At 29.5% G+C, this 10,000-nt stretch overlaps 3 non-coding genes across 3 annotated transcripts in view; all 3 read right to left on the bottom strand.

Moving 5' to 3' along the window:
* LOC145846684 (small subunit ribosomal RNA) overlaps window positions 1-1,541 on the bottom strand; it is a 1,808-nt gene extending 267 nt beyond the window's left edge. The window contains exon 1 of the ribosomal RNA XR_014370840.1: window positions 1-1,541. This exon is cut by the window's left edge and continues 267 nt beyond it. This is a non-coding gene — a ribosomal RNA (small subunit ribosomal RNA).
* Window positions 1,542-4,837: 3,296 nt separating this feature from the next.
* On the bottom strand, window positions 4,838-4,956 carry LOC145846693 (5S ribosomal RNA). Its single transcript, XR_014370848.1, has one exon. It is a non-coding gene; the product is annotated as a 5S ribosomal RNA (ribosomal RNA).
* A 3,402-nt stretch (window positions 4,957-8,358) lies between these two features.
* On the bottom strand, window positions 8,359-8,477 carry LOC145846692 (5S ribosomal RNA). Its single transcript, XR_014370847.1, has one exon. It is a non-coding gene; the product is annotated as a 5S ribosomal RNA (ribosomal RNA).
* Between the last annotated feature and the right edge of the window lie 1,523 nt (window positions 8,478-10,000).

Genomic DNA, 10,000 nt, shown 5'->3' with positions numbered 1-10,000 from the left:
CACGACCGGGGTTCAACGGATTACCCGGACCTTTCGGCCTAGGGAACACACGATGATCCGGTCAGTGTAGCGCGCGTGCGGCCCCGAACATCTAAGGGCATCACAGACCTGTTATTGCTCAATCTCGTGTGGCTAAACGCCACTAGTCCCTCTAAGAAGTTGTCTCCGACCCAATGGGTCGAGCAGCTATTTAGCAAGTAAGAGTCTCGTTCGTTATCGGAATTAACCAGACAAATCGCTCCACCAACTAAGAACGGCCATGCACCACCACCCACAGAATCAAGAAAGAGCTCTCAATCTGTCAATCCTCGCTGTGTCCGGGCCGGGTGAGATTTCCCGTGTTGAGTCAAATTAAGCCGCAGGCTCCACTCCTGGTGGTGCCCTTCCGTCAATTCCTTTAAGTTTCAGCTTTGCAACCATACTTCCCCCGGAACCCAAAGACTTTGGTTTCCCGGAAGCTGCCGGACAGTTCTTAAGTTCGACACTGCCCGATCGCTAGTCGGCATCGTTTAAGGTCAGAACTAGGACGGTATCTGATCGTCTTCGAACCTCTGACTTTCGCTCTTGATTAAAGAAAACATTCTTGGCAAATGCTTTCGCAGTCGTTCGTCTTGCGCCGATCCAAGAATTTCACCTCTAACGGCACAGTACGGATGCCCCCGTCCGTTCCTATTAATCATTACCTCGTGCTCCGAAAACCAACAAAATAGAACCGAGGTCCTATTCCATTATTCCATGCAACATTATACAAGCGTAAAGCCTGCTTTGAACACTCTAATTTTTTCAAGGTAAACTTGCCGGACCACCGCAACACTCAGTTAAGAGCACCGCGAAGGCACCGACCAACAAGAACAACGAGGCCAGTGCTAGCCTTTCGACCGACCAACCTCGCCGTCCCTATATCCAACTACGAGCTTTTCAACCGCAACAACTTAAATATACACTTTTGGAGCTGGAATTACCGCGGCTGCTGGCACCAGACTTGCCCTCCAATGGATACTCGTTAAAAAGTTTAAAGTGTACTCATTCCAATTGCAGGACCTCGTACGAGGTCTGCATTGTTATTTTTCGTCACTACCTCCCCGAGCCGGGAATGGGTAATTTGCGCGCCTGCTGCCTTCCTTGGATGTGGTAGCCGTTTCTCAGGCTCCCTCTCCGGAATCGAACCCTGATTCTCCGTCACCCGTTACAACCTCGGTAGGCCGATACCGTACCGACGATAGTTGATAGGGCAGTTGCTTTAATGAGATGTCGCCAGCACTAGGCCGTGCGATCCGCAAGCTTATCCAGAGTCACCATTGTAACGACCCGAAAGCCGGTTAGTTTTGGTCTGATAAATGCGCGCCTCACGTCAGTTCGGCGCTTTACGCATGTATTAGCTCTAGAATTGCCACAGTTATCCATGTAAAAGCGTACAATCAAATGAACCATAACTGATTTAATGAGCCATTCGCAGTTTCACTGTACGTGAGCTCGTACTTACACTTGCATGGCTTAATCTTTGAGACAAGCATATGACTACTGGCAGGATCAACCAGATAACTATCCGAGGGCGTTTAAACCCGTTGCTCGACTGAGCGTTTTTACTGTATAAATACAGACCTTTTCTATCACTCGGCTTAAAAGCCTTGCGAACGTTACTGAAAGTCGGCGCCGGCCTTTTGCTGTTTAAAGCGCCAGCCCGCGTCGACTGCAGCATGCAGCTATACAACTGACTGTTCTTTCTCCCCGACCAACCGTTTGCCTTCTGCCGGTTAACTCGTCAGCAGCAACACGCCATCTGTCTGCTGCAGTTACCCGCCTCGAGCCGTGCCTGCGTCGGCTACTCGTCTCGACGACTTCGCAAAGCTATAAGCCTACCGCCGCTGGACGCTTGTAGTTTTTCATACGCTGCTCCGATGCGTTTACATAGCACGTTCGCCGCCGCTGCAATAGCCGCGCCTCGGGTGCTAAACAGTAATGCTTTAAGCCCGCTTTCTCGCCAAGTCGACCGAACGCACAAACACGTCTCTCTCACTAGTGTAAAGTAATGCATACGCGTATGATGCTCAAATGTTGTTGTTGAACTTTTTTGCCGATTTTTCCCGATTTTTTTTAAATTTCTTTGTTTCTTTTCAATTTTTTAATATTTTAAGCTTATTTATGCTACGTTTAAATGTTTTAATACTTTTTTTATACTTTATTTAATATGTTTAAAAGAAATAAATAAAAAATAATATATATAAACTACTTTTTATAATGTTTTAAATATGTTTGTTTATTATAAATAAGCTTTATTTGTATTATTTTTTATTTAAACTTACTTTTTAAATCTTTATATTTGTTTTATCGTTTTAAGCACATTGCGATAAATATAATAAACAAACAATTGAATAAAAATAATAATAAAAAAAAAAAATAAAAATAAAAACATAAGCTTATTTTATATGTTTCATTTTATTTTTATTTAATAACCTTTTTCAAACCTTAATACTCGTTTTATTTTTTTAAGCAGATCGCGATAAATATAATAAACAAACAATTAAATAAAAATAAATAAAAATAAAATAAAAAAATCAAACATAAGCTTATTTTATATGTTACATTTTATTTTATTTAAAACTTACAATTTAAACCTTTGTATTTGTTCTATTCTTTTAAGCACATCGCGATAAATATAATAAGCAAACAATTAAATAAAAATAATAATAATAAAAAAATCATAAACTTATTTTATATGTTTCATTTTATTTTTATTTAAACTTACTTTTTAAACCTTTATAGTTGTTTTTATTTTTTTAAGCACATGGCGATAAATATAATAAGCAAACAATTAAATAAAAATAATAACAAATAAATAAAACAATACAGCTAAACTATAAAAAGAAAACTAAATAACTGATAAATACTTGTAAAACATTATTTGAAAAATGTATTTTGAAACACAACACGATTGATTTATAAATAATAATATATTTTTAATTTGTGTAGTTTATTGAAAGTAGTCTCCTTATTTGCTTCTGGTTTTACTTGAGTTACACAACGTTAAATAAACATACTTAACTAAAAATACTGTCATTTTAATAAAACTAAGTACAAATACATTGAATTAACATAGAACTTTAAAAAGCCTTCGCTAGTATCTGTTGGTAACAGTAAATAACCTATTATGACTCACAATACAAGAGTGCGAAATTTATTTTTCATTTGATTTTTCAGGTATTTATTTATTTGTGGAAATAAACTTTTTTATTACATTAGAAACTAATAGAATTTTTCCTATAACTATACCTATTATTATATTTAGTATGCTTAAAAGTAATAAAATGAAACGTCGCGATTATATAATAAACAAACAATCAAACAAACAAAGAAAAAAAAAAAAAAACTATTTTTTTAAACTTATAATTTTATAATTTCAACTATATGTCTTATTTTATTTTCATTTAAACTTACTTTAAACCTCTGTATTTGTTATATATATTTCAACACAATACGATTAAACTATAAGACAAACAACAAAATAAAATAATCACATTAATAAATACACTAAGCAAATAGCTAGAATAAATATAAATAGTTCAATATATACAATATATTTTCTTCCATTTTTAAGTTACTTGTTAAACATATTTATTTAAACATGTTTCTTTAGAATATAAAACTAGCAGTTCTACAAATAAAGAAATTAAAAAGCCAATACACATAACACTAACTTTTCATAAATTAGATATGCAAATATGAACAAAATAATAACTAAATTGTTAAGCTTTTGTAAACTGTGAACTTATAAACTTATAATAACAATTGCATATTCACTATTCACAATAGCTTTTTATTTAGTACACAACTGGTCTGTAAATTGTGTAGTTTATTGAAAGTATAATCCCGTTTTGCTTCTGGTTTAAATAAAGTTATACAACACATACTAAAGTAAATTAAATAAAGTAATTCACTACTATCTATTATATAAAACCAATTTACAAAATACATTAAAATAAATAAAAATGAACTTTGAACTTATAATAATAACTGCATATTCACTATTCAGAATTGCTTTAAATTTAGTACACAACTGGTCTGTAAATTGTGTAGTTTATTGAAAGTATAATCCCGTTTGCTTCTTGTTTAAATAAAGTTATATAACACATACTAAAGTAAATTAAATAAAGTAATTCACTACTATCTATTAAATAAAACCAATTTACAAAATACATTAAATTAAGTTAAAGTGAACTTTGAACTTATAATAATAACTGCATATTCACTATTCAGAATTGCTTTAAGTTTAGTACACAACTGGTCTGTAAATTGTGTTGGTTCTATTCAAGTACTCTCCTTGTTTGTTTTGTTTTAGTTGTATCACATTCAATACACATAATAAAGTAAACCAAATAAACTCTATTAATTTAAACTAAGTACAAATACATTAAGTTAATACAAAACTTTAAAAAGCTTTTGCTAGTATCTGTTGGTAACAGTAAATAACTTATTATGACTCACAATACAAAAGTGCAAAATTTATTTTCGTTTGATTTTTCAAGTGATTTGTTTGTGGACAAAAAAACTTTTAAGTTTTAGTATAAAAGACTAATTGTATTAATTTTAACTCAGAAAATTGTACTCTACAAGATGGTGCCATTATTTTTTTCGATATCTCAAACTGGTCAAACCACTTTTTTAGCGCTCTAATTGGTTTAAACCAGCAAATAACGTTATCTGATTGGCTTACGTTTTTATTTGCTAATAACTAGAATTTACTTTTCTTTTAAGCGTTAAAGAAATGTAAATAAACGAGTAATATGTATAAATAGGTCAGAAAGAAAAATAGTACAAAAAGATGAATTCAAAAAGCAAAAGCCTACGGCACGTGGTATTCCCAAGCGGTCACCCATCTAAGTACTAACCACGCCCGACACTGCTTAACTTCCCAGATCGGACGAGATGGGGTGTGCTCAGTGTGGTATGGTCGTAGGCGTTTGAAAGCGTTTACAAGCCTTTATAAACCCTTCGGTTTGTTTAAAAAACCTATTTGCACTTGATTTACAATCAATTTGATATTTTAAAATTATTCCTTATAAAATTTTAACCTGAATTAACCTTTTTTTTTGTTTTTTTTTATCAACAGTTACTCCCAAACTGTACTAAAACTGTATTGTAACTGTACAAAAGTGTTTGTTTAAATAATTGTTATCTATAAATTACCTAAGACCAGGACAAGTAGAAGTAAAGTTTATTGAATTATTGAATTAAATAAATAAAATCGTAAAATAAAATAATACAATATGTTTACAATTTGTCATTGATCTATCCATTTATGTTATTGCATTACAAATACAAACATTGCATACATTCAAGAGTATTATTCATCAATCTTTTCAATATAATAAGTTTTAAATTTATATTTATTTTTAAATAATTCCTGACATTTTAGATTACCTGAGATTTTTTTTTAATTAAATTAATTTTAGTAATTATATACTTGACGTTCTATTTTGTTTAATTTGATAACTCAACCATGTTTATATTTTTTTATAGTTTAACAGAACTATTAAACTAAAAGACATTACATACAGCTTCTAAAAGTTTTAAACACCTTAAAAAAGTAATATATAAAATAATTGATAAGAATATTAAACTTATAAAAATTTAGTAAAAGGTTATATAAACGTTATTTAAATTAATATAAGATAGTTAACTTATTTTTTCATTTAATGTGATATAATATAAATATATTTTGAGAGACAATTAATTAACGTAAACAATGTCATAGTGGAAACTGCATGTCTGCTAAAAACGTAAAACGCAAAACTGCTTTAATAAATCACTAAATAACAAAAAAATTGCCTGTCTAGCAGGCGTTCAAATTCAAATGACAAAGAAATTTAACTCCGGCTCTCAAGTATATGTCTTGCGTGACGACTAGCGGGACTCGATCTCACAACCTTCCGCTTATGAGTTAGCTGTCAAGACCAAAGACCCAACGCCACGACAAAGATAAAGAAATATTTTGCTATATAAATAGGTTGATTTTTATAATTTTGTTTGTCAATTACAATTACATGTCAATTACAGTGTCAATTTGAATTTAAATTAAATTAATTTTAGTAATTAAATACTTGACGTTCTAGTTTGTTTAATTTGATAACTCAACTATGTTTATTTATTTTTTACTAATTTTAAAATTATTATTATACAATATATTTGTTATATTTATATTTATTTTATTACTTAAACTTATTATATACATTTAATATATAATATTATTAAATAACTTTATTAACGAATTAAAAACAAATATTATTATTATTATGTTATTAATTTAGTGTTTTATTTTAAAGATATATTAAAGAACTAAACAGATATTACCCCTAAAAAACTTTGTTAATAATATATAAAAAGTACTCAAAGTCAGATTCGGAAATATATATACTGTTTTTTTTTCATCAATATTGCAGGTCTGCGTAGCCGGGGGCTGTAATCTAGCTGCCAGCAGGCTGAAATGGTGGCCACTATTGTTCAATGTTCAACTTCAAATTCTTTGAGATTATACTGTACTATCTATCTATTTAACAAATCTATCTAACAAATGTTGTTCAATCTAGGTTGTGGGTACTTGGGTCGAGTAATGCCTTTGACTTACAATCTGTTGTGGATTGTCAATATTTCTCTATCTATCAATAAACAAATCTATCTAATAAATGTTGTTCAATCTAGGTTGTGGGTACTTTGGTCGAGTAATGCCTTTGACTTACAATCTGTTGTTGATTGTCAACATTCCTCTATCTATCAATAATGATTATATTCAATATTAAATGTTGATTAATTCAGTTGTAAGAAAACCAGTGCGCTGGTTAGGTTGGGTAAGGCCTTCGACTTACAATCTTTGGGATTATCAACGTTCATCACAAGTACAGTAACGATCTCATTGAATTTCCAGTTGGAACATTGGATTGTAGTGGTGGCCTACTCTTTTTTGCCTAGTTTGACAAACTATTGTATATATATTGTATAACTTTATTTGTATTATTTTTTTTTTAAATTACTACTTATTATTAAAGAATTAAATTTTCTCCATTGTTTTCTCCATCGCGAACATTAAAAAAAAAAACTATGTATTTGAACTGTTTTTATATGTTTTGTTTTATTTTTATTCAAACTTACTTTAAACCTCTGTATTTTTTATACAATACGATTAAACTATATAACAGAAAATAATTAAATAATCAAACTATTGAATAAGCAGTTAAATAGTGTGTTTTTTTATGCTTCTTTCATTTTTAACTTACTTGTTAACCATATTTCTTTTATTAAAGTATAAAACTAACAGTTACTAAAATAAAATAATCATAAAGTCAATACACAAAACACTAACTTTTTATAATTTAAATATGCAAACATGAATATAGTTATGAAGTAAAGTTATTCAAAGCTTATAATTATGAAACTTTTGTATAATATTTTTGTTTTTTTTTTTGTAATAACTACAAAATTGGTATTTTAGTTTATTGTTAGTAACTAAATATTTATATTTATTATACTTAAAAAAAAACTTCTATACTAACTCTAATTTCAAAGCATATTAAAACATACAAATTTTACCAACTAAATATTTATTTTTATTTTTATTATTATAACTTTCAAACATAAGCTTGTATACCTTATATACCTATATACCTCATATAGAGGCTTGACATAACATAACATTATTTAATTCTTTTTGTTTGAAATAAACTCATTTAGTTATTAGTAAATTACAACATAAATGTTTATAACAATAAAACTAAGATTTAGCTTTTGAGTTAGTAAACTTTGATAGTTTTCTTTTAATAGTTTAATAGTCCTTATTTAAGTTCAAACAAAATTGCTATATATTTAATACACATACAAAAGTAAACTAAGTAAACGTAATTCAATAGTTTCTATTAAGTAAAATTTATTACAAATACATTAAGTTAATACAAAACTTTAAGAAGCTTTTGCTAGTATCTGTTGGTAACAGTAAATAACTTAATATGACTCACAATACAAAAGTGCAAAATTTTATTTTCGTTTGATTTTTCAAGTGATTTGTTTGTGGACAAAAAAACTTTTAAGTTTTAGTATAAAAGACTAATTGTATTAATTTTAACTCAGAAAATTGTACTCTACAAGATGGTGCAATTATTTTTTCGATATCTCAAACTGGTCAAACCACTTTTTAGCGCTCTAATTGGTTTAAACAGCAAATAACGTTATCTGATTGGCTTACGTTTTTATTTGCTAATAACTAGAAGTTACTTTTCTTTTAAGCGTTAAAAAAATGTAAAATAAACGAGTAATAAGTATAAATAGGTCAGAAAGAAAAATAGTACAAAAAAGATGAATTCAAAAAGCAAAAGCCTACGGCACGTGGTATTCCCAAGCGGTCACCCATCTAAGTACTAACCACGCCCGACACTGCTTAACTTCCCAGATCGGACGAGATGGGGTGTGCTCAGTGTGGTATGGTCGTAGGCGTCTGAAACCGTTTACAAGCCTTTATAAACCCTTCGGTTTGTTTAAAAAACCTATTTGCACTTGATTTACAATCGATTTGATATTTTAAAATTAATCCTTATAAAATTTTAACTTGATGTAAGTATTTTTTTTATTAATACCTTTTTTTTTTGGTGTTTTAATTACAATTACTCCTGTAACTTTATTTAAGACTTTGTTTAAAAGATTGTTAACTATATTCTATATTAAATACTATGATAATTAGAAGTAAAGTTTATTAAGTAAACTAGATTAGATTAAACTAAATAAAAAATATTGTTAAAATAAACATGTTGTGTTTAGTTTGTTTTACTATTTCTCATTGTTCTATTTATAGATGGTATTGTTTTACTTCAAGAATATTTATAGTTAGTTTCTAAGGAATATCTCATACTACATCAGATTTTACGATTAACTTAATTTTAGGTAATAAAATATTTGACGTTTAATTTAATAACTCAACTATGTTTATGTTATAAAATGATAGTATATAATACACATACATTATAATGTAATAATATAACTAGTTGTATAGTATAACTAGTTGTTTACTTTAAAATGAATAATTAAGTGGAAGAATTAAAAGAACTCACATTTTTGAAGAGAGCGTGGAAAACCAGAATAGTCTTTTAAAACATTTATTAAATTATCGATAAATATAGAATACAATAGAACTAAAATATAAACGTAACTGTGGTTGCTTAGAAACTAAACAAGAAATTTTTTAATAAAAATATAAAATAGTAAAATAAAATAAAAGTAATATAAATTATATTTTTAAACTAAATAACAATTCACGAGCAATATTAGCGCAATGTCAGAGTATGAGTTTATAATAAAGGAATTGCTTCCTTGGTGTTGATACTTACCTTATTCAAATAGAATACATTTTCAGCAATCAGGCTTGTATTTATCTTAGCGCGCGTAACACAACGTTTGTGGGTTTTGGCACACTTTTGTCGATAGTGGGCGCCCCGCCTCTTAAGTACAGAAATTTCGGGAATTTTCGATTTTCGGAATTCTGACTCGACAGATCGTTTTTGTTTGGTCCAGAGACCCCGTAAAAATTTTTCAGCCCATTTGAGGCATGATGAAAAAATGTTATTTCGACCCCCTTTTTTTAGGGGTTACGGGGACATCGACCCATTTTTTGGGAATAAAAAACTCCTAGAAAAGGACCACTTTTCTTCTTTTTTCGAATTTCGACTTTTTATTTTTTGGAAAATTTTTCTATTTTCTTTGTTTGTTCTATTATAAGGTCGAAAATATTTTTTTTGAGCTTCGCAACGCATAAGGACTAACGTAAGGTAAGTTTTAAAAGATTTTTTTTTCGATAATTTTTTCTATATTTTTTGTTTGGTCCATTACAAAGTCGAAAATATTTTTTTACGGCTTCTAAACGCGTGTAGATTAACCGTAGGTAGGTTATTTCGAAATTTAAATTTTTCAATATTATTAATATTTCGGTAGATTGTTCGATTATCAATCTTTCAGCACCCAATAA

This window comes from Thalia democratica, unplaced genomic scaffold (genome assembly GCF_965202585.1).
Source record: "Thalia democratica unplaced genomic scaffold, ktThaDemo2.hap1.1 HAP1_SCAFFOLD_565, whole genome shotgun sequence".
NCBI classification, from domain to species: Eukaryota; Metazoa; Chordata; class Thaliacea; order Salpida; family Salpidae; genus Thalia; species Thalia democratica.
Note: the sequence above shows the minus strand (reverse complement) of the source record. Positions and strands in the feature narration are given on the sequence as shown.